This window comes from Canis lupus, chromosome 22 (assembly GCF_011100685.1).
Source record: "Canis lupus familiaris isolate Mischka breed German Shepherd chromosome 22, alternate assembly UU_Cfam_GSD_1.0, whole genome shotgun sequence".
NCBI lineage: Eukaryota > Metazoa > Chordata > Mammalia > Carnivora > Canidae > Canis > Canis lupus.
The window spans coordinates 26,514,045-26,541,973 of NC_049243.1; the positions used below are offsets into that span (position 1 = coordinate 26,514,045).

General features: G+C 35.8%; 1 long non-coding RNA gene across 1 annotated transcript; it reads left to right on the top strand.

The window, feature by feature from the left end:
• The first annotated feature begins 43 nt into the window (after positions 1–43).
• LOC119865137 lies at positions 44–27,929 on the top strand. Its single transcript, XR_005376028.1, has 5 exons — positions 44–383; positions 12,354–12,510; positions 22,774–22,885; positions 25,283–25,382; positions 27,468–27,929. It is a non-coding gene; the product is annotated as an uncharacterized LOC119865137 (long non-coding RNA).

The window sequence follows — 27,929 nt, forward strand, 5'->3', positions numbered from 1 at the left end:
TGCTAGGCTAGAGGTTGCTGACTCATGCAGGGGCCACCGGGGGCCAAAAGAGAAGTGTAGGCATGGATTTCAAGGCTAGAACTAGAGAGCACCTCTGTGCTGATGCAGTTATTTGCTTAGAGAGTTTATTATGAACTTGGAGATAAAACTGACAGATCTGGAGTCCAAGCTCTTCCCTCTGGGCTGTGCATATCTTTGGTGTGTCTAGAAACTACTACCCAAGCTAAATTGGCTGTGTTCTTCCTCACGGTCTCTGTTGAGGAGTGCAGGCTCAGCAAGGTGCCTTGGCAGGACAGACTGAGCAAGAACTTTGGACTTTTGATGCAGATGCATCACACTGGAACGCCAACACTGCCCCTTTGTGGGTGTGCATACTTGAATACGTAAGTTACCTAACCTCTCTGGATCTCACTTTTCTCTTCTATAAATGAAGCTAATTGTGCCTAATTCCTAAGATTCTTACAGGGGTTAAAAGAGGTAAGGTAAGAAGAGTATCTAACAGTACCTGGCATGTAGGAGGTGGTCAATAAGGATGACTTTTTCTCAATTCTCCTAGGTCTCAGTTAAAGGTGAAGGCCCACGGGCATTCTGAATTATCGCTGTGGCCTCAGGTTGGCTCTTCATCCACCTGTATCTTATCTTGAATTTCTCTTCAGCTTTCCAGCTTTTTCCTCAGTCTTTAGCCAGCCTGCCTCCCCTTACCATCATCTCTATTTATCCTGCATTCTGAAGACCACTAAACATATTTTATATTGCCCAGTTCTTTTCTGGAATCATTAGAACAGAACCACATTTACAACATTCTTTTTTAGTTTTAAGATTTTACTTATTCATTCATGAGACACAGAGAGAGAGAGGCAGAGACATAGGAAGAAGGAGAAGCAGGCTTCCTGCAGGGAGCCTGATGTGGGACTTGATCCCAGGGCCTCAGGATCACAACCTGAGCCAGATGCAGATGCTCAACCACTGAGCCACACAGGGGCTCTCACATTTATAGTATTCTTAATTACTACCCTCCAGTTTCATTTTTGGAAAGGAGAAAAGAGATCATATTTATTTGATGTTTGTTTCATGCCAGGTACAGAGCTATGTATTCTTACACACACTAGACTATCATATGCATATGTTACATATGTAATCCATTTAAGTAAAAAATATATAATATTCATATTTATATGGCATTTAAAATGGTAAATAAATAAGTTATACTACTGAATAACCAGACCACATACCATTTTTGATATTTTCATAAAATCTTATTAGTTACTCTCCAGGTTGAAAAGTAAATAAATAAATAAATAAATAAATAAATAAATAAATAAATAAATAAATAAAAAATATAAAATAATGAAATCCTTTCTGAAAATTAATCAGAATAAGTTGATTGTAAAATGGTTTTAGGAAAGAATACATTACTAGAGTGCCAAGATATCAAAGACATGAATTTAAAATGAAACCACATATAATTCGTGTAGTCATTTCAACATTAGCTGACATAATTTGGATGCTCATTTATCATGCAGATGATAGGAATGAAAAATTCTCAACCGCTGTGTGAATATATATATATATATATATATATATATATATATATATATAATGTATATATATTTCTGCAAAGGATCACTATAATGATTTTTTAACCATCCAGGGTAAACCCCACTCCTAGAGAGCATATATGTATGAGTGTAGAAAAGATATCAAAATAACTCAGAGGCTTTTCAAATTGTATCCCCTCCCATCCAGATTTTGATTAATTCTTTCAGGAGAAGAAATATCTGTTCTCTCTCATTGAGCAGCACACCAGCAATGACCAGAGAGAGGCATGTTTCAAATTATATCCCACCTAAAATGCCCTTTTGGAATTGCCTGTGCTTTTGGTGTTGAGAATAATTTCTGAGAGCTGAGTCATTGCTGATAACGTATGTTGGCATCTTGCTGATGTGTTAGTAGAAAAAGCTGGCTGGGAACCACTTTGGTGGCCAAGCATTCTTCAATTCTTAAAATTGTCCACAAAATCATTATAAGTTGGAGGAAAAATGTATTCCTTTAATATGTGTGTGGTAATATGTACCATAACAGTCCCATTACAGACATGTTTATTATAAATATACAAATGCAAATTTTTAAGCATCAAGCAGAGGTTAAACACACACACACATATACACACACACTGGAATATAAACAGGGATAAAGATTCAATGACATCAGGAGCCATGGTGGCTTCTTTCATGTATACCATCTTACATTACTTTTATTAGTTTTACTCTACCTTGGCAAGCTAGTATCACCCTCACATTTTAGATAAAAAGAATGATTGACTTGCCTAGTTTATATAGTTATAAGGTTGGAGATAGAAAAAACTGATTCTAGGATTGTAGTTCATTATGCTCTGTTATAGAAGTTACGTGGAGAGGCACCCGGGTGGCTCTATCGGTTAAGCATCTGCCTTTGTCTCCGGTCATGATCCTATGCAGCCCTGCTTCTCCCTGCCCCTCTGCTCCTTCTCTATCACTCACTCATTCTCTCAAATAAATAAATAAAATATTCTAAAAAAAATTACGTGGAAAGCCTCAAAGAGAAATTGGGAATGGATAGAGTGTTGGGGAACAGACCCGGGTGGATGAGGAACCCAGCTTTGAACAAAGCAACCCAAGAGAAAGAAGAGCAACCACATGTGGACATCTGTGTAAATCTAGTAAAAAGTGAGTAAAGCAGGAACTAGACAGAGAAGGGGATACAAACTAGAAAGAATAGAATATGGAAATCAAGGCACGCTGAAGTCAGCATTAGGAAAATGCTCTAGTTCTGGAGTGGACTGCTGGGTTTCAACCTGACTTTATGACCAACCTTGGCCAATTCACACTCTCCAGGTCTTCCTTCCTTCTGTACAAAACAAGGATAATAAGGCACCCATATCAGAGAACAGAGGAGTTTAATACAGTATCTGGCACACTAAACATTTAATAAATAGGATATCTAAGGCTGTTAAGTCAGCAGGGTCAGGAGCAGACCAGTCTGTCCCTCATGCACAGACAGACCTCCAAGTCCTCGAGTAAGGCTGAGAGGGAAGACTTTTGGTACAAGGCCTCAGAAAAAGGCAAAGATTCAGTCACCTAAACTGGGTACAATGAGTTTGAACTGATGTTGAGCCACCAGAACAACTAAACTAGGGCTTCCTTCCTGTGAAGATGAATGGCCCAGGGACTTGTGGGTGAACTTTACGTGTTTAGAGGGTCCAGTGGTCCCAAAGTGGCTGCAGCATTACAGGGTAGGGAAGGGCCAGTCCGCTTGCTGAAAGTATAAAACTCTGGGCTATTTTTCTCAAAAGATTTTGGAAAAAAAACTAACTGAAAGTTTTATTAACCTGTAACTTTAACTAAATCGGAGTACTTGTTAGTGTCAGAGAAATAGTGCTGTGTTTCTTGCTCTGGGTCATAGTTTCCAAATATATAAAAACTGGTACTTCTGGAAAAAAACAACCTTTCTGTCACACCCAGGTGAGTCATCCTACTGTCTGGGTAGCAGTGGTTATCTTGTGGCAAAGGTACTGTCACACTCATGATCTGAACTGAATGGAAGCTCTCACTGGAATGTGGAAGAGGCCAAAGGGACACCCAGACATGCAGCCACCAGGTCATTAACCACAGTGTCCTCCCAGCACACTTATCACACTTATTCCAGTCTGTTTTTATTTTTCCTTAGTTATTGTCACATTCTAATGCACTAATTTTGTGGGGGTTTTTTCTGTCTTCTTCTGCTGAAATGTAAGCATCAAGTGGGCAGGGATCTTTGCTGCTCTGTTTAGTCATATGGATGTCTAACTCCACAGGAGATGTCCCAACAGAAGAGGCACTCAGCCAACCTGTGCGGCCTGGCTGACTGACCAAATGGTTTAATAATAACCTCTTCTGTGTGAGTGATTTCTGCCCAGGGATTTTGGGATTCTGTGACTCTAGAGTCCTCTCTGACTCTGACCTCATTAAAAAACAAGCAAACAACAACAAAAAAATACTTTCTTAAATTTTTGCATTAATTTCAGAATTACAAGAAAGTTGCAAAAGTGACACAAAGAATTACTGCATATATTTCACCCATATTCCCTAAATGTTAACATTTATCATGAACACCTTGTCATTGTCTCCCTCTCCCATGTTCACAGACACACGCACACCTACAGACACATAGGCACATGTACACACACATATTAGTTCTGGCAACACTTTAGAGTAAGTTGCAGACTTAATGCCTCTTCACCCCTAAGTATTTCACTGTATACTTCCTAAAGACTATAACCATAATAGAATTATCAAAATCATAAAATTAATAACGATACAATGTGATTTCTAATATACCAACTTTATTCAAATTTCATCAATTGTCCCACTAATGAACTATGTAGCATTTGCTTTTTTATTTCTCAGACCTGGGATCCAATCCAAGATCCTATATTACATATAATTGTCTGACGTCTCTTTAGTCTCCTTTTATCTGTAATTATCTATTAGCAATTCTTTATTATTCTTGAAGCATGCAATTATTTTGCAGTGTCCCTCAATTTGGGTTTGTCTGATGTATACTCCTGAATCAGGCTATGCATTTTTGGTAAGAATATCTTAAAAGCAAACTTCTGTCTCACTCAGTGCATTATGTCAGAAGGCTCATGAAGCCTTTTTGTTCCTACTTGTGATACTAATGCTGATTAATTGGTTAAGGTGGAATCTACCAGGTTTCACCACTAACATTTTCTTATTTGTCCCTTTATAATGACTAAGTTTCTTGAGAGGAGATCATATGAGACTCTCTAAATATCCTGTTTCATACAACATTCTCATGCTCATTTTTTAGAAGGTTCTATGCATGTGCCCCCTCTGTGAAAGTTTTGGCAAGAAGCTGGTGTCTGGATATCTGGACTTAGTTCTCTAAGAATAAATTGTTATTTGACTCACCACTTATATAAACTTTGTTTAACTTGCCTTCTCACCTCACCCACCTTCTTCATGTTATGGATGAAAATACTGGAGTGCATCTTAGAATAGAGTGACTTGTACAAGGGTAGAAATTCTCAAGAATATCATTCATTAAAAAAGAAATATTATTCATGATACCAGATAATTGGGTCACACAGAAGCAAATAATTTTGTTTGGAGAAAATATTGCTTTTATTCCTGAGTAAATATTAAATAAAATTTTGAATTTTAATAATTTGTTTGGAGACAAAATTGTAAAAGATGAATCAACTAAAAAAAGATTTTTTTTTCTTTTTCTCTTTGAAGATTTTATTTTTAAGTAATCTATATACCCAACATCGGGCTCGAACTCACAAGCCTGAGATCATGAGTCTCATCCTCTACTGACTAAGCCAACTGGGTACCCCTCAATCAAAAAAGTTTAAAGGTACATGCCCAAACATTCCTTTTTCTTACTGTTGCCCTGTTAGAGCAACTTAAGAAGGAAACTGTCGGGATCCCTGGGTGGCGCAGCGGTTTGGCGCCTGCCTTTGGCGCCTGCCTTTGGCCCAGGGCGCGATCCTGGAGACCCGGGATCGAATCCCACGTCGGGCTCCCGGTGCATGGAGCCTGCTTCTCCCTCTGCCTGTGTCTCTGCCTCTCTGTCTCTCTCTGTGTGACTATCATGAATAAATAAATAAAATCTTAAAAAAAAAAAAAAAGAAGGAAACTGTCATTTGCATAACTGTTTGGGCACAAGAAAAAAACAGGTGCCTAGGCTGTTTGATGGAAAACCATTTACCAGGCAAATATTGAAAGATAGGAGGGAATCACTAGTGAAAGCAAAAAATCTACAGTTCTCCTAGGAGAACTCTATATGTATGTAAATAAACACAATTTATATAAGCAAAATTTATATTCAAATTGCTCATCATTAGTCAAACACTGAACTAAATCAGGCAAAAATTAGTGTGTGGTTTACTGATTGAATTCTCGCCCTCAAGTTCTCTGCATAGTCGCCTTCTGGCATATTATCCTGGCTCTGAAACTTACCAGAGGTAGGCAAACTATTTCTCCATGATTGGTTTCCTCAAATAGAGTAGTTAGTAGTAGTTATAGTCAGAACCCTGGCTATGATTTATTAGAGTGAAAGGATACAAAGCAAAATGAGCAAAGGGAAAAGGAACTTTGAGTAAAGTCCAGGAAGAAACTAGATGCAAGCTTCCATGAATCCTCTTCTACCTGAGTGACTCAACACATACTTAAGTCCCCCGGGTATGAGTTGTGATAAAATGAGTAAAGTGTTCCCTATGAGGGAAGGTAACTAGAAACTCAGTGCCCAGGGTGTGTACTGGGGACTGATCAGATAGGCACTTTATACCTAGCATGTACCAAAATTCCATGCTCTCAGAAGGAAAGCAGGTTTCCAGGATAAATAATATTATATGCACAAACTATTTAGGCAGAATGAGCACTTTCATCAGTTAAGTTGTTGGAAACCCTCTGAATATCTAAGTACTCTGATGCCAGTCAAGGACCAACAATGCAACCAGGCTTTTCTAAGGATAGCAGGCCTGCTCTGTTAATTCTTTTCTGCACAATTAGATATTGCTATCATCCTGTTCTCCATGAGTATTCTTGCTCAACACTTAACTATTCACTTCCCACTGGAAAAGTAATGTGCCTTAGGAGCATAAATCAAATTGGGTGATATGTACCAAAATCAGAATCAATTGCATACTACCAGGAGTTACTTCTAGACAATGAATTCATGCAAATATTTCCCATGTACAATAGAACCAAGACAGTATAATGATTACTTTCTGCCACAACAACATAAGGCACCTTTTAGGAAAAGATAAGCTATACTTAGGAACAAGTTGAATTTAATTCCTCAGTCGCTTGCTCTTACATATCCAATTTTCCACTTACACTTTCCACGTCCAATTTAAAATAGGCTCCGCTTACAACTCTGAACAGCTAATTGTCAAATGTGTTCAGATTAGAGAGGTGTGTAAGGTAAGGCCTCAATTATCAATAATACTAAGGGTGGTGCTACAGCATCATCTGGAATCTGCAGAGACAAAAGACTCAAGCATAGATATCTGATAATGCATTCTACACTTACTGACAAACATACACTAATAACCTCCAAGCAAAGAACCCAACTATTGCTTATGTGATGGCATAATGAAGGGAATATGCCATTACTTAGTTCTAAAAGAGGTATGTGGTCAGATCAGCTTATCAAGCATTTATATAATGCCAAATTTCGGACCAGGCCAATGATGTCCTGATCTTAAGGAGTTTATAATCTCTAGGGGAGACAGATATTTGACAACTAAAATTCAGTAAGGTATAATAAAAATGCATGATAAAAATACTGTTGAAGAGGAGCTCCAAATTAGGGTATTTTGCTTTGTGAGCTTGAATAAGTCATTTAACCTTTCTGAGTTCAAGTTTCCCCATTTGTGAAATATTATAGAACTGTATTCAGATTGTAAGATTTCAAGTAAGAAAAGCTTTGTTTTACTTCTTAGAATTTTTGAAGGTAGTGAGGTTAGATGAGATGGCTTCGATGTCCTATATCATTTATCAAAAATAATTATCAGATATATCCTTAAGAGATGCCTGGATGGCTCGGCAGTTGAGCGCCTGCCTTCAGCCCAGGGAGTGATCCTGAAGTCCTGGGATGAAGTCCCACATCGGGCTCCTGGTAGGGAGCCTACTTCTCCCTCTGCCTGTGTCTCTGCCTCTCTCTCTCTCTGTGTCTCTCATGAATAAATAAATAAATAAAATCTTAAAAAAAAGAAAGAATCTTAAGATCTTAAGGCATTTGAAATATTAAGAATATTTTCACTCAATGAATTTTGTTGTGGGAAACAGAGGTTTTAAAAATTATTCCTTTAACCTTAGGATCATTCTAAAAGTAATATGATCAGTTATGTTATGGTATATGTCAATGGCAAGAGTGGAAAATATTGTGATTTTTTTCCATTGAAGTATAAAGTAAAAATTGTTCCAAAATCAATTTTTCCTTTCTTCCTTTATTCAAAACTACTGGAACAGCAAGTTGTTTTCTGACCTATAGCAGACCTGAGTAGTGCCACCAAGATAAAGTAGGAGTTCTTAAATCACTGACTTCAAACTTTATCTGAAAAGTCATTTAACAATTACTAAGTCATTAGTATAGAGCTTTCAAAAGAAGCTCCAAAACATCTCACACAGCATTTAAAGAGGTAACAAAGTATCCTGACTGGACAGAATTTTTGCCTTGTAGGTTAAGGAATTGTAAGATGTCTAGAAAGCACAGAGTAAGGCTCAGAGAATTGATATATGGGTATTAATTAGGTGTAAAGAAAGTGTGGAGCCCAGGGAAAGGAGTTACTACTTTTATTCTAGAACAGAAATGAAGAGCTGGTTATTATGCAACAAAAGATTATGCTTACTATAAAATAAAGTTTTATAGACTTTATCTCTTGAATTGACCAACCTACACATGAGCTGAGATTGAAAACAATTATGTTTAAAAAAAAAAACAAAACACATGGTAAGGGTGCCTGAGTGGCTCAGTTGATTAAACATCTGCCTTTGGCTCAGGTCATGATCCTGGGGTCCTAGATTGAGCCCCATATAGGGCTTCCTACTCAGTGGGGAATCTGTGTCTCCATCTGCCTTTCCCCACCGCACCACCCACCCAGTCTCATGCTCACTCTCTCATGCTTATTCTCTCTCTCAAATAAATAAATAAAATCTTTTTTTAAAGGTAAAAAAGTAAAAAAAAAAAAAAAAACCCACATAGCAGCACCTGGTAAGGGCATTCCAAGTTGGATTATCTTCTAACTATGACAGGGACTCATTTAAACAGATGAAAAATAGAACATCTGAAGTTAATTGAATCACTGCCAAGAAAAAGAGGAAGGCAAATGATGATTTTGCACTTTGGACAATATTAACTTTAAGGTCCATTTCATCACTAAATTTCTATAAAATGCTAACTTTAAGAATCTAGAATAATTAAAAATATCACATTACGATATGATGGAAATCACTGTAAGGAAGTGTCTATACAGAAACCATGGAAACCCAGAGGAGGTGTTTTAAGCTAGAGAAAAATGGAGATCAACTATTTCTATTATTCTCCATTGTTATTTTTTTTTTTTTAGTAAAGATATTGTTATTTACTTGTTCTTTCTTTCGTCCTCAAATCTCTAACTAAAGGATTATTTTGGAATTGAAGTTTTTTTTTCTGATCATTAAAAAGCACTTCTTCATGATAGTTATTGTTCAAAAATAAAATCAAAAAACATACACTTCTTTATCATCTTTTTAAAAATCTCATTTCCTAATCTATCAGCTCAGAAACACTATGGAAGCTACTCTACTATGAAGTTCCACCAACATTTTTCATGATTCCTTGCATGTTTCATGATGTTCAGTCTTCAAGGATGTTCTCAAGACCAATTTAAGTAGATGAAATTAATTGTAGCATATTCTAAACCCACTGATATTTGATGTTTTCAAGTATCTCTACTATTGAACAGAGAATTTAGGGTAAGAGATTTAGAGATTTGAAATCCAAAGTCAACAATAACAAAATAGGGAATTTAGCTAAGATAGCTCCCTGTCCATTAAATTAATAAACTTCTTACATCTGCTACCTAGGATATATCCTAGTCAGCTATACCTAGCTAAGTCTCATCAGGTATTTATGATCACATAGATAATACATTCATGGAAGACATTATCTTTGACATCGTGAGGAATTACCCAATAATACATTTAAGCTGTCTTTCCAGATTGGCTATGGAATTTTATATGTCCTACATCCTCATTCCCCCAATAGTTAGCTCAGTATCATGTATCTCCTAGATAATACTCATATGAATAATTTTTCTCAGCTAAGCTGGGAAATCTTTGTTAATGCTCTTGTTGTTATATTTCCAAGTCTTAAAGCAAGGCAGAAAATAACACAAAAAATTTTTGAACAGCACATATATCTCTGTCTTTTTTATATAACAGTGCTTCATATTGTTAGTAGGCCTCAAATTTTATCACTCAGATATTTCTTCATTGATGTCAGAATAAAGTTTGAAACTTTATAGCACCTCATTCAAACATTTAGCCTATTTTCCTGGTGAGATCTTCCTCTCTTTTTCATATATCTACCTGTAACTGTTCAAATTAGAGACCACAAACAATGTGATGTTGATTATAAGAGAAAGGAGGGGAATTGAATGGGAAAAATTACAGAGGGAGACAAACCATGAGAGACTCCTAACTCTGGGAAACAAATAAAGTGTTGCAGAAGGGGAGGTGAGTGGAGGGGATGGGGTAACTGGGTGATGGGCACTGAAGAGGGCACTTGATAGGATGAGCACTGGGTATTATACTATATGTTGGCAAGTTGAATTTAAATAAAAAAAAAACTTTATAAAAAAAGGAAAGAAATTTTAACAGAATGGAGTAAATATGATCTTTCTGCTTTGGGATGAGGTTAGAAAAGATTTGTGAAAGTACATAACTTGTCCTAAAAAGATTTGGAGAGAGGGACAAAACAGTAGCACTCTGCTTTAAAAAAAATGGTACACACACAAAGGTGAGAAAAGGAATGGGCAAATGTGAATGTTCCCTTGAAAGTCGTCCTAGGGTAGTAAACATGAAAAGGGCCCTGGGCAGAAGGGAAAACCTTTCCTTTGCTCTCTGGGGCCTGGTTAGCTATGAACTATATGCCACAAAGAAATTTAAGGATTGAGGCAGAAATTTCAGGTTGGGTTTGGACTGGCTTGGAATTGGTTCCTGAAGCTAACCATTTCAAAGAACATATGTAAATTACTTTGTATCTATATTCATATTTAGCCCCCAAGTCCTCCTTGATGTTTTGTCAAATGTCAAACACTGTTTGCTGGGGCAGTGAAAGCAGTAGCCCATGTCTATGCCTCTCTCTCTCTCTCTCTGGTCTCATGAATAAATAAATAAATAAATAAATAAATAAATAAATAAGTCTTTAAAAACAAACTAACAAACAAAGAAAATGGAACCATTATTTGGGGTGCCCAGAAATTATTTGAATCCAGGAGTCCAAAATAATAACAAATATACTCATGGGACCTTGAGCTAATTGAAATTTTTAGTCACTAAAACAAAATTTCTTCCTGTCTTACCTCAAAAACAAACAAATAAATAAAAAACTGAGAGCCGAGCCATCTACATAAGACTTTTAAAATCTAAACAAGTTGTTATTTATGACTTTCCGTTTAGGATTTATCTGTATTCGGTTGTAATCTATAGCACAGTGAATATTTTTAAAGCTAGAAATGTCAGAAAACTTTTCAACTCTATCATATATTTTGTTTTCCATGTCTTCTATCTGTACTATATTATACATTCTTTCTTACTTCCTTGGGTACTTTGTGCCATCAATTATGCCTCCACTTTTTTTTTTTTTAACTATATATTCCCACTGAATTGTAAGTCTCAGTATATAAACATATTTGCATTTTTTTTCTGTTAAAAAAATTATACCAGGACTCCTGGGTGGCTGAGGGTTGAGCATATGCCTTTGGCTCAGGGCGTGAGCCTGGAGTCCAGGGATCGAGGCCTGCATGGGGTTCTCTGCATGGAGACTGCTTCTCCTCCCTCTTCCTATGTCTCTGCCTCTCTCTGTGTGTCTGTCATGAATAAATAAATAAAATCTTTAAAAAACAAACAAACAAAAACTAAAAACTATGCCTATCAGATATCTATGGAACATACCACCCAAAAGCAGAATAGACATCCATCTCAAGGACCCTTGTAACATTTTCCCACATTGGGTGGCAAAGCAAGTCTCAATACATTTAAAGATTGAAATCATACCAACTGTCTTTTCAGACCACAGTGGAATGAAGTTAGAAACTAGTAACAGAAGGATAGCAAGTATGAGGAAATTAAACAAGATGCTCTTAATAAAAATGGGAGCCTGGGTGGCTCAATCAGTTAAGCATCTTACTCTTGATGTTGGCTCAGGTCATAATCTCAGGGCCATGAGATCAAGCCCTTGGATGGGCTTCATGGGGAGTCTGCTTGGGATTCTCTCTCTCTGACCCTCCCCCACTGTGTATGTGTTCTTTCTCTCTCTAAAGTAAATAAATAACTCATTTTTAAAAAATACTCTTAAAAATTAATCAACGAAAAATTACAAGGGAAATTAGAAAATACTTTGAGATGAAAGAAAATGAAACACCACATTCCAAGGATCAATTGTGGTCCTTTAAGCCTTTCTGAGTAGTTCTGTTTTAGCTGTCTCTTTTACGAATAGAATATAGTTAAATTGTGTCTTGTTAATACAATTATAGTCCCTACTTTTTAAAAGAGCATAGAGCATTTACTTTGGTATATATCAATTTATTCTGTGCCTCACAGGTCCATTGGATCAATGTGAGATCAACTTGGGCGAGGTTTCTATTTGCGCTTTGGCCTCCATGAGCCTCCACTCTGTATAGGTAACAAGAATAGTGTTTTGAGCCTACCAATGACCATGGCAACTGGGAATCTCTTTCTCCAGTGTTGAGCTAATCTGGTAAGTAGCCAAAAGTTGATTCCAGAAAAGATGAGAAGAGTATTTATCATATACCTCTGTGGTAGGTGTGTTCAGGTTCTTACTTGAGAAGACCCAGTCTCTCCTTTAATCAATGCTCTGAGTCAGAAAAGTAGCTCAGATTTGAAACTTCTCAAAGAGTCCTGATTTTCCATTGCAGCAGCTGACTTCACCCTTCACCTTGCCAACTCTCAATATTTTTCTGGTTACACAAGTCAAGGGACACCCTTGACTATTTATTTGTGTAATTCCTAAGAATATCATAGGCTGGGGCACCTGGGTGGCTCAGTGTTTAAGCGTCGGCCTTCACTTCAGGTTGTGATCCCAGAGTCCCGGATAGAGTGCTACATGAGGCTCTCTACAGGGAGCCTGCTCCTCCCTCTGCCTGCCTGTGTCTCTGCCTCTCTCTCTCTCTCTCTCTCTCTCTGTGTGTGTCTCTCATTAATAAATAAATAAAATCTTAAAAAAAAAAGAATACTATAGGCTATTCAGTATCACCATAGGTCCCTCTTGGTCAAGTCATCCAGTTACCACTCTGGTCTTGCTGTCATCAATAATAATTATCTCTGCCTTGCCTCTACCAATAATTATATCTGCTTCTACCATGTTGAATCATTATTCCTATTGTTACTAAGGATCTTCGTGTCATGCACTACATGCTATTTTTGGCTCTGGCTCATGGAGGATAGCCACCAAGTGTCTAAAGCAGACATCCCTTTACCAGTATGTTTCTTATTAACTTATTGAATTAGTAAAGAGAATCTTTTGGACTATCCCAGGAAATTCTGGTAGTGGGTGCTCTGATCACACATAATAAGTCCATTTTAAAATTGTCTTTCAGAGGCTTCTGACTCCTGTTCGACACTCTACCAAGATAGCTCCTATCTCTCTACTTCATTTTGTTTAGACTAGAAGCATTTCAAAGCATCAAAAACCCACCTGAGTAGCATCAAGATCACTTACCAGAACCTTAAACCCCAAGTCACAAGAGGGTACTCCGACGTTAATGAATGCACCACTACAGCTGCCCATCGGCCACCCTCAAGTTCTACTCAACCACACATTTTTGCAATCCTTGCTGGTATACATCTTGCAATTTGGGGCTATGTATTTTATTTCCTCCCAGAACATGGCCAGTATTTCCCTGTTTGGGTTATTCTGAGACTTGCCCCTAAGTATTGGTCTGGAGGCAGTGAGAAAAGGCAGGACTATATCCTGAGGAACACATGTACCACTTGTGAGGCACCTGTCCTAAGTGAGGTCTTTCCAGGTTCTCCAATTACAGGAAGCCTAGTTCAAGGTTCAAGAGAATCTGTGGCCCAAGATTTTCTGGCTTGTTCATCAAATATCCCCAAGTGGGTTCTGAAGAAACTGCTCTACATCTGTGAAGGGCCCAGATTTAATATAGGACTGTGAAGGCTGGGCATTGTCTCCCTTATCACTCTGTTAACCTGACAATTAAGTCCCAGGCCTGGTTTTCATCACTATCTGTTCTATGGCTCTATGAGATAAGAAGCTTTTTAAGCACTGACACACAGACCCTCTTACTTTCACAACACACCTTAAAATGATAGTTGGTTCACTGGAGTCTGTCATTTTCTTTTTTGAGGCTCCTAAAGCAGATAACAAAGGCCAGAAAGCTCCACCGTCCTTATAATTATCGTTGCTCTCCTATCTTTCAAGTGCCATTGGCACTGCATAGCCTTCCACTTGCATTTTTCTCTACCCTCCAATGAGAGTCCTAGCACTTTTAACACAACTGCATGCCAGGGTTATCACAGTTCCACCTTCTCTCATCAATGACAATTCCAGAATTTTATTCCGGGTGTCTGTGTTTTAGGGTTACTTATAGTCACAACTGTCTTAGCCTGGATTACCCTTTCACCACAGAAAGCAGAGTCTGGGTTCTTTCTCTTTCTTAGAAAGCAGAGCCTGAAACACAGACTTGTATATAGGGGTCTTGCCTTAGGAGATGGGGAGTTTGAAAGAGGGAGCCAATAAAATGCTATGGCATCAATGTGGTTATTGCTGTCGGCAATTGAGGTTTCATCCTACTCAGACCTTATGAACAGCCATATAGAAAGTTCTTCAGGATTGTCCCCTCTAAGAAGTAAAAGAGGGGAGTGTTTATTTAGTAGTTCCCATCTGCAAATGTTTAAAGCCTGCTCTTAAACTTCTATCTATGTGAAAACATACCAGATGGGGATGAGCGGGCGTCCCACACTGGCATTGGAGAAGCCTGGGCAAGAAAGCAAGAGATGGATCACTCAGCAAAGGTGGACATATTCAAGTTACACCAATTAAAAGCTGGGTGATACAGTGATTTCTGAGTAAAAGGTAAACCAAGCCAGTGTCAGACAGGATGAAGGACAGGCCTGATACATTTATTTAAACATACTTATTTTGTACTTTGTATCTGATAATCCTAACATTCACAGTTCTTACTGGTCAAATTCAGTATTTTTTTTTTTTTGCTAACTTTCTCAGATGATAACTTGTTATATCATGTACTTGGTATTTTAAATTGTTAGCTGCTGTTTCTTGAAAGTATCTGTAGGACAAAGTTAAATTTGAGGCCTTTGTTTAAAAGTGTCCCTCCACTGAAGCTATCAATTCCACCCTACCAATTTTCTGTGGGACTCTCAACTGAGACAAACTATAAACTAATTTTTTTTATTTTTTAGATAGATAAGTCCTATGACTTTGGATCCCAATCCTATCATGCAAGCTTGTGGCTACAGTTTCAGGGAACATTTTTCTTTCTTTTTTTCTTAACCAAGAGCCAAAGTCAAGGTAGGTAAGTATCTCTAAGACTAGAACATCTTTTCTTGAGTATCTTATAAAAACTTCAACATTGTCACATCTGAAGCTTCCCTCATTCCTTTTGTTCACAAACTTGCTCTTCTTCCTGTAGTCTGTATCTCTAGCAGTTCTATTACAATCTACTTTGTCACACAAGACTTTTAGAAACCATTATGTTGCCCTTTCTTTCATCTTATTATCACATAAACTTTTACCACTTACGTCTTGTGAGCTTGCCCATACGCTGCTTTCTGTTAACATGATACACTCCTTATTTAATTCAAGTTCTTTAATGTTTCACTCCTGGACTATCAAAATAACTAATAAGTAGTCGCCATATTTTCCTTTACTATCTAAAGTATTCTCCAGGTGGTTGCCGCAGTGGTGTTTTTTTTTTTTTTTTTTAACTGCTTTCAGCTTTATTTTTTAAATTTAAATTCAATTAACTAACATATAGTGTATTATTAGTTTCCAAGATAGAGTTCAGTGATTCATCAGTTGTATATAACACCCAGTATTCATTACATCACATGCCCTCCTTAATGCCCATCACCCTGTTACCCCCATCCCCCCACCCCTACCCCATCCAGCAACCCACTTGTTTCCTATGATTGAGTCTCTTGTGGTTTGTCTCCCTTTCTTATTTCCCTCCCCTCCCCTATGCCCCTCTGTTTGTTTCTTAAATCCACATATGAATGAAATCATATAATAATTGTCCTTCTCTGGTTGAGTTATTTCACTCAGCATAATAATACCCTATTCTAGTTTCATCCACGTCATGCAAATGGCAAAATTTCCTTTTTTTTTTGATGGCTGAGTAATATTGCCACAATGGTATTCATAACACCCACTTCAGCCATAACACTTGCTTGTAAATATTCCTCATCATCCTTTTTACTGCAGAACACTGTCCACACAACTTAGAATGATCTACAAGGTAATTTCTCACCTAGGCCCCTGGACCCACTTGCCTTTACATTTTCGTCTGTGATCTTTACCCTGCCTAGAATGCCATTCTTACACACCCTTATCTACCCTGAGTATTGAGTTATCTTAATATCCTTTGAACCTCCCCTCTATGGCTCACATAGGTACTCTATCCTCTGTGCTCACTTAACAGTTGTAGATACTCCATTTTGGGTTTTTCAACTCTGTGATGAAAAATGTAGTCATTTGTCTGTCTTGGCAAATTTTTGTACCCTCAGCAAGTGGCAGAAGCCACAGATTATGGTATATTCAATAATACACCATATTATGTTAAATGAATACATGTATAAATGAATGGACTTTACTTCCTCAGAGATGTAATGTTAAACAAGTTTGGACATTATTACTGGTGAAGAAGAGATATATAGTAAAAGTTTACCTGAAGTAAAACACAAATGAAAAACATTATAATATTTTTTTACATCCTTCGTGTTCAATTTTTATTCAAATCTGTTTTCTACATATTTTTCAGTCTTTCATTTAAGTTTATTAAATTTTCATTGAAAAAAACTATCAGATGATAGCATTTATCCTGAAAATTATCCAGTCTATTTTTCCAGAAACTACAATTTATATACTACCTAATAGAAATACTTTGAATAGAATGTTTTCACATTTATGTAAGTTTAAATTGTTTCACATAGAACAGCAGCAAGCAATAATGTTCTAGTACTTCTTAAGTATATCACATTAAGTTTTTCACTCTGATTTCACAATGCAACTTGAAAATATGTAAAAAAAAAAGGAATATTTAAAGTGATTTCTTCATTAAAATAATGTCAAAGCATTTATATTTTGTAATAAGGATAATGAAATTAAGCAATAATAAAAATATATGAGGTATTAAAACAGGTTTACTTAGGTTCAGAAGAATAAAGAAGATAAAGGGATTTGGAATTCACACACTGTACTACATGTTATTACTATGGAAATAAACAGGGGATTAAAATATATATTTATATGTTATACATATTTTGTGTGTATGTTATATATAAATAAATAATATTAAATAAGCTTACTGTGTGACCTAAAGAGACATAGTTAGGTTTCTTATAAAGGATCTTTCATAATGTATGTTATAAATATATGTAAAATATAATATAAAGACACCTATATATATCATATACAGTTAACCTTGAACAACACAGGTTTTAATTATATGGGGCCACTTATACACAGATATTTTTTCTAAAGGTATGATACTATAAAAGTATTTTTTTCCTTATAATTTTCTTAATAACCTTTTCTTTTCTCCTAGCTTACTATATTATAAGAGTATTCTATATAATACACACAAAATATGTGTTAATAGACTGTTTTTGTTACTGGTAAGTCTTGTCATCAACAGTAGACTATTAGTAGTGAAGTTTTTGGGAGGTCAGAAGTTATATGTGGCTTTTTGACTTTATGGGGCCCGTACATTTTTGCCCTTTCAACATACTATTTTCTTTTTTGTTCTCTCCTTCATCTAATTTAAGAATTTAGGCTCAAAGAACTTACAAAGTATATAGTCAATTAATATTTGCTTAATTAATGAATATTGTTATTTTTACTCAATCAGTCTTTAGTTTATGCTAGTAGACTAATGTAGTTACATTACTCCCATCACTTAGCATTAGCCACCATTCTATTAAATTGAAAAAGGTAAAGAAAATTATATACAGGCATACAATTATGTATAAATTTAATATATATAATTGTGTGAATACCTTACATATTACTACATATTTTATTAATTGCAACTATTGCCTAAAGTGTAATGAAAAAATTCAGTCCTCATACTTTTAAACAAAAAGAAGTTATCACTATAGAAAAGCTGTTGACTTAGCCTGGTATTTGTAGGGTTCTAATAAAATCACCACTTACTTCTTATGTACTTAATTGTCAATTTTAAAAGGGCAGGATGAAAGGCCTCATACAGCACCCTCCATTTAGGAAACTTATTGAAATTGATATCCATTTACTTGGAGGAACTGCATTAACTGTATTATAAAAGGGATCACAAAATTATGTTAAGAATTATTTCCAAATGCTTACTCTTAATTGATTCTATATTAGAAATGGAAAATAAAGAGGACAGAAACACCATCCAACATTTTACCAATTAGACTGTACAACCTAGGAGAAAATTAAAAACACTCTTTCTTTTATGTTTTTAATCCATTAAAAGTAATATTACCATTCAGACATTCAAAATCAGCAAACAATTTCTTATATTTTAAAAAAGAAAGTCTCTTTGATGTTCTTTTTGTAAATCAAGAACACTAAGTAAATTCTTGCTATCAAAATATCAAATTCTTAAGTCTTTAGGAAAATATTTGCCATTTCCTTTCCTAAAACACTACTAGCTCATGAAAAACTAGTGTCCCATAAAATGATAATCAATTTTTAAACAAATATAATTTAGTCAAATAGTTTAGAAGATTATGGACTAAGCATATTTAAATAAATTTATTAATTAGAGAATTTCCCACATCCTACTCCAAATTTACTTGCCCTGACTGTCCTGACTATCCTGAGATTATTCTTTTCCCCTGCTCTCACCCACCTCCCAAACCAGGATCATGTATCTTGAGATTTACCTGTGTTCCAAGAACTGCAGGGTCAGTATAAATATCACCAAAATCATTCATTATTTCATGATTATTATAATTGTATAACTCCAGCTTAAATCAAGAGTTTTTTTATAACAATAAATATTAAAGTGCAGTAGTTTGCAAATTATACTATTCTTTATTTCACCTGAGCTCAGAACAAAAAGAAAGAAATTTGAATCATAGTAAGAGAAATGTTTAATTGTGTTGAAAAATTAGTGGAAGTCATTACTTGCGATTGGTATCGACAGTATGTATATAGAAGGTTTTAAAATAGGGCTTTAAAGGTGTAGGCAATGATAATACCAATTCTCGGCTAGTTCAGAGGAAAGGAAATTTTTCATACACTCGGGGTTGGTTGGAATGTTAACAAATGCAAAGAGCTGGGAGGGGAAAAGGGCAATATCTAATACTGTGAAGGTGTGCATGCCCTTCAGTTCCACTGTGAGCATAAAACCTGTGGGACACACACACACACACATTTATATACACATACATATGAAACTGTGTATGTTTAAAAGAAAACTCCTTCCAGCATTGTTTCTAAAAGTGAAAAATTGGAAACACTCCAAAGTTTCATCATCATGAACATGGATATATATGTAGCAGATTTTTAATATGGAATACTACACAGCAGGGACTTGAACCTAAATTTTATCATTAAAGAAGTTCACATACAAAATGTTGAACAAAACCATATTACATATCAATACATAATATCTTAATGTAGTTTGGAAGCATGGAGTTTAACACTGTAATATGTGTGTAATGATGGTTATGTATAATATACGTGATAAAATGTAAAAATATACATGAAAATGATAAACACCAAATTCAGGAAAATGGATATCTCTTGGAGGGTGGGAAATGCAATTGGGGGAAAATAAACCAAGAGCTTAATCTACTTTTTGTAACTTTTTATTTCTTATGTTCTGTGATGTTACCCAGGTGTTCATTAAATAGATACAATATTTTTTTATATTGTGTCTGAAATATGTTGAGATTTAATAAAATTAAAAAAAAGATGTTTAAGGGAAGCATGTCTTGGGGAAGAGGGATACAGTAGAAAATCAATGTTATACTATAAGTTCAATATTTGAATAAAATTAAGAACAAAACATTTGGGTTAAATTACAAATTTCATTTCTTTAAAAAAAGTATGATTATGTTTCTTCTCATGAAGTTTATTATAAACATAAGCAAATAATCCATATATATATATATATATATATAAATATATAAGCAATGTCGTAGCTATACCAATACATAGATGGCTAGTTAAGGCATTGCCCAACTATACTAACATTTCAAAATCATACCTATGAAAATGGATTAAGTTAGGATATCATGTCCAGGCCAAGCAGGAAAAAATTGAACTGTCTTCCTATATCTTGCAAAGTTATCAACAAGAAGTATTGTTATAATCTGTACATCTCACAAATATTGTCCAAGTTTCATTTGAAATAAATATCTATTACAACAAGTCAAAGTTACTGATTTTTCTGTTATATAGGGTCTTATGTCCAAGAATGTTGGGACTTGAATAAATTCTGAATGGTCTCTAAATTCCCCAATGTGTTGTCTAGACTTATCCACTTCCTTCCTCACTTATGTCTCTTCAGTTCTCTCTGTTTTCATCCCCATGACTGTATTAAAACTATCCTTACCAAGGACACCAACTACCCATATCTTATATAAGTTCACGGTCAATATTCTACCTTTACATTACTCAACAGCCCAGCAGCATTTGACATACTCTTCTCTTTGAGATAATATGAACACTGTCTTTGCTGTAACTCAACCAGTATTCATCTGGTTTTCCTCCTACCACAATGGCCAATCATTCTTCTTTAGTGCTTCCTCATGTCCTACACTGCTCTTCTGACCTCCATGTGGCAAAATACAACTATTAATTCTCAGTTCTAACCTCTGATGGAATTTTATGTGTCAACTTGACTGGGTACCAGGATGCCCAGATACCTGATTAAACATTATTTCTGGATATGTCTGTGAGATGAAGAGGAACCAGAACATGAGCTGAGGAGGAGCAGGAAGTAAGGCAAGAGGAAAACCATAACCCTCTGTGAAGGTGTTTCTGGAAGAGATTAGCCTTTGAATCTGTGGACTAAGTAAAGTATATTGCACCCAAGTGTAGGTGGACATTATCCAATCTACTTAGGGCCCGAATAGAACAAAAAGGTAGAGGAATGGAAAATTCTGTCTGCTTTTTTGAGCTGGGACATTGAACTTTTTCTACACTTGGACTAAAACTACACCATTCATACTTCTACTTCTTAGGCCTTTGGACTTAGACTGGAATACACCACCAGATTTTCAGAGTCTCCAGCTTACAGATGATAGATCATGGGACTTCTTAGTTTACATAATTACTTGAGCCAATTCCTCATAATAAATCTTTTTTAATAACTGTGTATGTATACATTAATATACATGTATTTATTGTGAGAAATTTTATTTATATACAGATTTTTATATAAAATTTTATATATGTAAAATTTACCATACTGGATCACTACCTTCTTCTTCAAGTACTTTTCCACTTGGTTTTTAAGATAACATACTTTTATGGTTTTTCTCTTGCCTTATTGCCTGCTCCTCCTCAGCTCATGTTCTGGTTCCTCTTCATCTCCCTAATGCCCTTGATTATGTGGTCATTTCTTTGCCTACACTCCGTCTCTAGCGACCTAATCCAATCTCTTGGTTTTATATGTCATCTATATATTGATGACTCTATATTACTATGCAGAGGACTCTCAACTTAGACCTCCAATCCTGCTTCTCAAGGACTAATATCCTACTGCCTATACATTTCCATTTTGATATTTAGTAGGCATATTAAATTAATACAAGGTAAACTGAATATTATAGTTTAGTGATATAAATGAAATGGACTTCAGTGATATGTATATAGTTTCTCCCACTGCCATACCCATCTCCATATATGGTGGCACCTTCTGCCAGTGGCTCAAGTCATTTTTCATAATCTTTCATTCCTCACTTTCCTGAAAACCCTACTTTGAATTCACCAGCAAGTCCTTTTGGTTCCATCCCCAAAATACATCCTAATTCTGACTATTTTTTTCCAACTTCACTGCCTGGGCTCCAGTTCAAGTAATCAGAAGTTATCCCCTAAATGATTGAAAGAGAATTGTAAAAAAGTCTTTTACTTCCACTCCAATTTTACACAGCAAAGTCGATGTTAACTTTCTAAAGTGTAAATCATATTTTGTTTCTCCCCTATATGCCATTATCCCATAACTTTACAAATTTAAAAGAAAATCAGAATCCTATACTTTTTACCCTGACCCTATGTGACCTGGCTCCTAACTTACCCTCTAGCACTGTGCTCTTGCTACATGGCTCTTTTTCTGCCCCTTTAAACCTCTAAGTTTGGTCTGTTCCAGGGCCCATGGGTGGCTCAGTGGTTGAGCACCTGACTTCAGCTCAGGGTGTGATCCCAGGGTTTGGAATTGAGTCCTGCATGGGGCTCTTTGTGGGGAGCCTGCTTCTCCCTCTACCTATGTCTCTGCTTCTCTCTCTCTCATGAATAAATAAATAAAATCTTAAAAAAAAAAAAAGTTTGGTCACTTCTAAGTACTTTTGCCCTTACTTCTAAATGCCTTTTCTATTCTTCTCACTTAAATCTTTAGGTACTGTCTTCTTTTCACCATTCAGATGTCAACTTCAACATCTTCTCTTCAGAATAGTCTCCTATGAGCTCCTACTAAAGAACCCCCACCAGTTTACATCACACTCGTGCATTTTATTTTCCATCTAGAATTTATTTCCATCTGAATGATCTTTTTAAATAATACATTCATTGTTTATCTCTTTACCCTAGAATACAAACTCTTTGAAAGCAAAGATTTTGTTGTCTCACTTGCCAATGAATATCCTCCATTGCCTAGAACAATGCATGACACAAACATCTGAAAACCTCCCAAAGTTACTAGGTGAGTAGAAAAACTAATTTCATTTACTCTGAGGGTGTCTTTTCTCCTCCTCACAGTGATATAAGCGTCCTGCGAAGCTTAATAGATGTTAACAGAAAGAGGCTTTCGGTCCTTCCGTGTAGAGTGTTGTGGTAACCAGACTCCAAGATGGTCTCCAGAGAGCTTCATCTTTTGGAATTCATTTCTTTGTGTAGTCCCCTCTCACATTGTATCTGAGATAGTCTATATGACCAACAGAGTATAACGGAAGTGACATTGTATAACTTCTGAGGCAAATCACAAAAGATACTGCCACTTCCACTTTGGATCTTTCTCTCTGAAGATAGCCAACCCCATAGCATGAAAATCCTTAAGCAGCCCCTATGGAGAGGTCCCAGTGTTAAGGAACTGAAACCTCAGACCAACAGACAGCAGTAATTTATTAAGCATAGGATATAACCATCTTAGAAACAGCTCCTCCAGCTCCACTTGAGTCTTCAGATGACTGCATCTCTGGACAACATCTTGACTACAACTTCATGGAAGACCTTGAGTCAGAATCATCCAGTTAGGATGCTCCCAAATTTCCTAATCAACAGACATCATAATAAGCTCTGAAGTTAGTTATATACCACAGCAACAGGTAACTAATACAACTAGTTTCTGCTGATATGTTCATTTTCTAAGTCCCTAAATTTTTTTGAAGGTGAAGAAATGATATATGAAATAATAAATTTCTGTATTTATGGTCTCCTTTCTCCCCAGCTTGGCTTATTCTTAAAATGTTAGCATACCCTTTCTCTTGCTCTACCTCAACGAGCCTAGGACATTGCAATTAAGAGAAAAGGCAAGAGGGTCTTATGCATATCTGACAACTTGGCTTTCAGCCCTGTAACACAAATCTACTTAGAGAGACAAAGGTCCAGCTTCTTGGGAAGCAAGAAAGAAAAAAGTCACATATTAAAAAAATTCAACTTAACGTGTAAAATGGAAATTAAAGAAGAGTACCTACTTTATAGGTGTTTTGAAAGGAACAAATGAGAGAATATATATAAGACATCATGCATTTTAGCATGATGACTGGTCCATGGTCAGTGCTAAATAACTATTGGTTATTATTATTGACTTTTCTTTTGTCTGGCTCATTTTTTTATTTGAACAAGCTTTTAATGCACTAAAATAGATTAGTGAAAATAGTATATTATAAACTCTTACACTACACAATAGCTGATGATTTATATGAGAGAAATATTTTCTAAAACCTGTTATCACAAATTGAGAATAGACTTTTTAATACATACATTTTCAGAGAAAAAAAATTAGGCTAAAAATTAACCAAAGGCTATGTTATCTAAATTATAATAAGAGATTGTCATCTTAACATATTGAAAACTTAGAGAGGGATGAGCAAAAGACTTAAAATGTAGTAAGAAAGTAAAAGCAGCAAGAGATTGACTCGAATGTCATTATCTTATTGCCTTTTGGAACTAGAAATGTATTGTTTCTCATATAAAGCAAAGCACTGAAAACTATTTGGCAGCAAGGTTATTATTTCACATATAATTACATCTCATACGGAGGTACATTGGCAGACATGCGGTGGCTAAATTGTCCATTTTCAACTAGAAAAAAGAAATGCAGTTCTTTTTTCACTTACATCAGTCAAGAAGATAGCCGCCCACAGGAAGAGATAAAGACTTATTTGACACTAGATCTATAACCAATGATTTTAGTTATCACTTGAAATTAGTGAGAATTTTGAAATAGGCTTAAGATTTTTTGAAGAGCAATTTGGTACCACAATGAAATAACAGATGAAATGGAAAAAGAAAAAAAGAAAAAGAAGATGATGTTTTCATTCTTTGGCTGTGTGGATTTAGGGATTTCTACAATAGGATTTCTCATAGATAGATAACCTAGAAAAGCACAGATGTATTCATTTACCATTTTTGAAAATAAACTAAGCATTTAATTAAATTATCTTCCCTATAAACCAATTAGATAAATCCTGATTCAATGAATATACTTAAACATTATCCAGGGTGCCAACAACTAAGAGTATTATTTATAAAAGCCAGACAACTAAATTCTAACCCTCTAATCTGCCTGTTCTGAATATTTATTAAATCATCAGAAGAGTCCTGATAATTGTAATTTTAGATAAGTAGCGTCTGCCGGTATCTGTAATGTAGATGTGATACAAAATATTTACCTACTTGAAAATTTGGAGAAAATGCTATCTGAATCCCTTTTTGGGAGAGCTCATATCTACGTGAAAGAAATACTTGGGTCAAATAGGAGGTGGAGATGGAGGGTAAGATTCCCAGTGTTTGCTCAAGTTATAAAAATAGTGTCAGTAAAGTTGCTACATATAGACAGGTATGGAGAGGAATGCTTTTTCTTACTTTTGAGAATCAGAAGAAAGGAAAGAGATGGAGGTGATAGGAAGAGATCCTGGAGGTAATGAGCTAGAAGAAGACTGTGTGCCATGATGGGCCTCACAAACTCCCCAGGTTTGGTAAGTCAATCATATTCACAAAATGTTGAACAGACTCATGTGTGTGCGCACGTGTGCATGGATGCTGATAAGATTTGATTTTCAAGGTTGAGGAAACGTGTAGCAGAAAGGATTGCAAGCATATAAGTGAGCCTTAGAAGAGTCTCAGGAATCACAGGGAAGAATAGCTTTGGACATTCATAGGTCCTAAAACGGAGTTTGAGGTAAGTTCATCTCTCTCTTCCAAAGATGAGGAGGCACCCATCCACACAGTGCCCAATCCTGGGGAAATAGTTCTTCCTTTCCACCTTTCCATCCTTAACTGAGCAATTTTTGTATTAGTTAGGCTTCTTTTTTCACCTTTCATGAATTCTTTTGGAGTTTTTATTGTATAGTTAATGCCATAATTATATAGTTAACCAACAGAAGGAGCTATTAGAATATAAAAGAGACTTTGGAGAAGAAAATCAAAGCACAGACAATAAGCAAATAAATGTAATTAGGATAAAAGGATACCGAATGAGCAAGTTGAACAATTTCATACCAACTTTGTACTTGTTCTCCTGAGACCATCTTTTCCTCTGACAAGTTTCAAACTCTCTCCAAATTTCTGAAAATTCCAAACTGTTTATATTTCATGGTCAGTTTTACCCAGCAATCCCCTATGCACTGAGCTCTCACCTCCTCCAGTTTATATAGACTGTTACATACCCAGCTGAGAACACAGATGCTTTCCCTGGTTAATAATTGATGAAGGGGACAGTATATATGTGAAGACCACTTGCATATAGAAAATTTTACTGAAGGTTTGAGGTAACTGAGGATTAAATTCCAGAAGCACATAGTAAATGCCTTCCCTTAGAATCTCACATATCCTTGGGCACCAAGAAATTTCACCACTGTACTTTGTGTAGCTACCCAATATTTTGCTCAGAATGCCCTTTTCTTCTCCACTTTTTCTTCTATTTTGATCTTTCATCCCTAAATTCATCTCATTTTTTTTACATGGAGAAGCTCAAATATATTTTTGTTTTAGAATCTTCTTCTGAAGCCTATCCTAGAAACCTTAGTTTCCAATCAAAGCCATCTACACTGAGAACAAATCATGACTCAGAGGCACAATTATGTTTTAAAGTAGCATAGTAGCCTTCTCTCTCCCTTTTACATACAGCTTTTCTGAAGGCCAATGGCAAGACCTGCATTTTTATTATGCTACTTTCAGCTCTGCACGTTACAGGGTTTCAAACACAGTAACAGCTTGTGAAAGATTCACAAATTTGGGGAACAGATTCATAAAGGAAGAAACATGAATTCTAGTTATCTTGGCTTCTAGTACAGTTTGATTTGCAACTTATTAAAGACTGATTATTTCATTTTTTTACACCATGTTATCTTATCTACAAAATGGAATTAAAATGGTCATATACTATGCATATCTTAGAGGGTGACTTTATTATCTATCTATCTATCTATCTATGAAGTTATTTTGAGAATTGAGAAATCTTTTATAAACATTTGGCAACGTTACTAATCTCTATCTCCCAAACTTCAAATAAGGCTGGTATATAGAGTACACAGCATGTTGTGAGAATAGAAGATCTACTTTTGTAAATACCTATGCATAGAGACAGAGAGAAAAATTAGTAGAACATTTATATAAAATACATGGTAAGTTTTAACAAACATGAAAAAATAAAAGATTTGTAATGTGCATTGGAAGTAATCAGTGGACTTATAAAATAGAAACAAATAAGCATGACCATCTATGAATGTGAACTTAGAAACAGTTACCAGTAAGCAACTGCCTCTGCGAATTCCATTAAAGATCATCTGCAAAATCTGCACCCACAAAAATTCAAATTTATTTCCCATTTACTGAAAAAACAAAGGACTAGGCCTTTTTTAAGATATAAAACTAACTGCTAAAATCTGTAAATTATGGTAACAAGCATATTAAGATAACTCTTATGCTAGTCAAATAGTTCTTCTTTATTTCTTACCCTGCAAAAGCATCTCTTTAATATCAGTGGCATTTTACTTCTGAGATAAAATTTTATCAGCTTAGCATTCCCTTCTCTTTAATTTTCCCTTGCTGTGTCTTGCTAGGTACCTAAGAAGGACAAAGCAGGAACACGAAAGTCCCCATCATGGCATTTATCTAGGACTCCAGGATAAAAGGAAAGTTGGGGGTGGAACCCATCCACAATTCATCACGGATGGTGATGTCTTTATTGGCTACTGACCTTGCAATGAGTTGAATGAGTTATAAGAAGGTTCTCTGTTACCCCAATCCCTGTTTTCTTGAAGGAGGACATAAATCACTTGAATCTCATGAATTTCTCATATTTACAAAGTATGCTTCCAAATTTCCCACAGAGGATGCAGTATAACCACTTATTTTTCCAATTTAAAAAAAATAATTTTTCAGCTTGTTCGATGTCACATAAGGAGGCTGATGATTGAGAAGATCTGAGAGTGACCCGAGGATCCAAGGGTGGGTGTCAGCAAGAAGCCCAGAGAGAAGCAGATAGCTTCCATCATTCCTGTTGTGAGGGTGTTTGCATTACT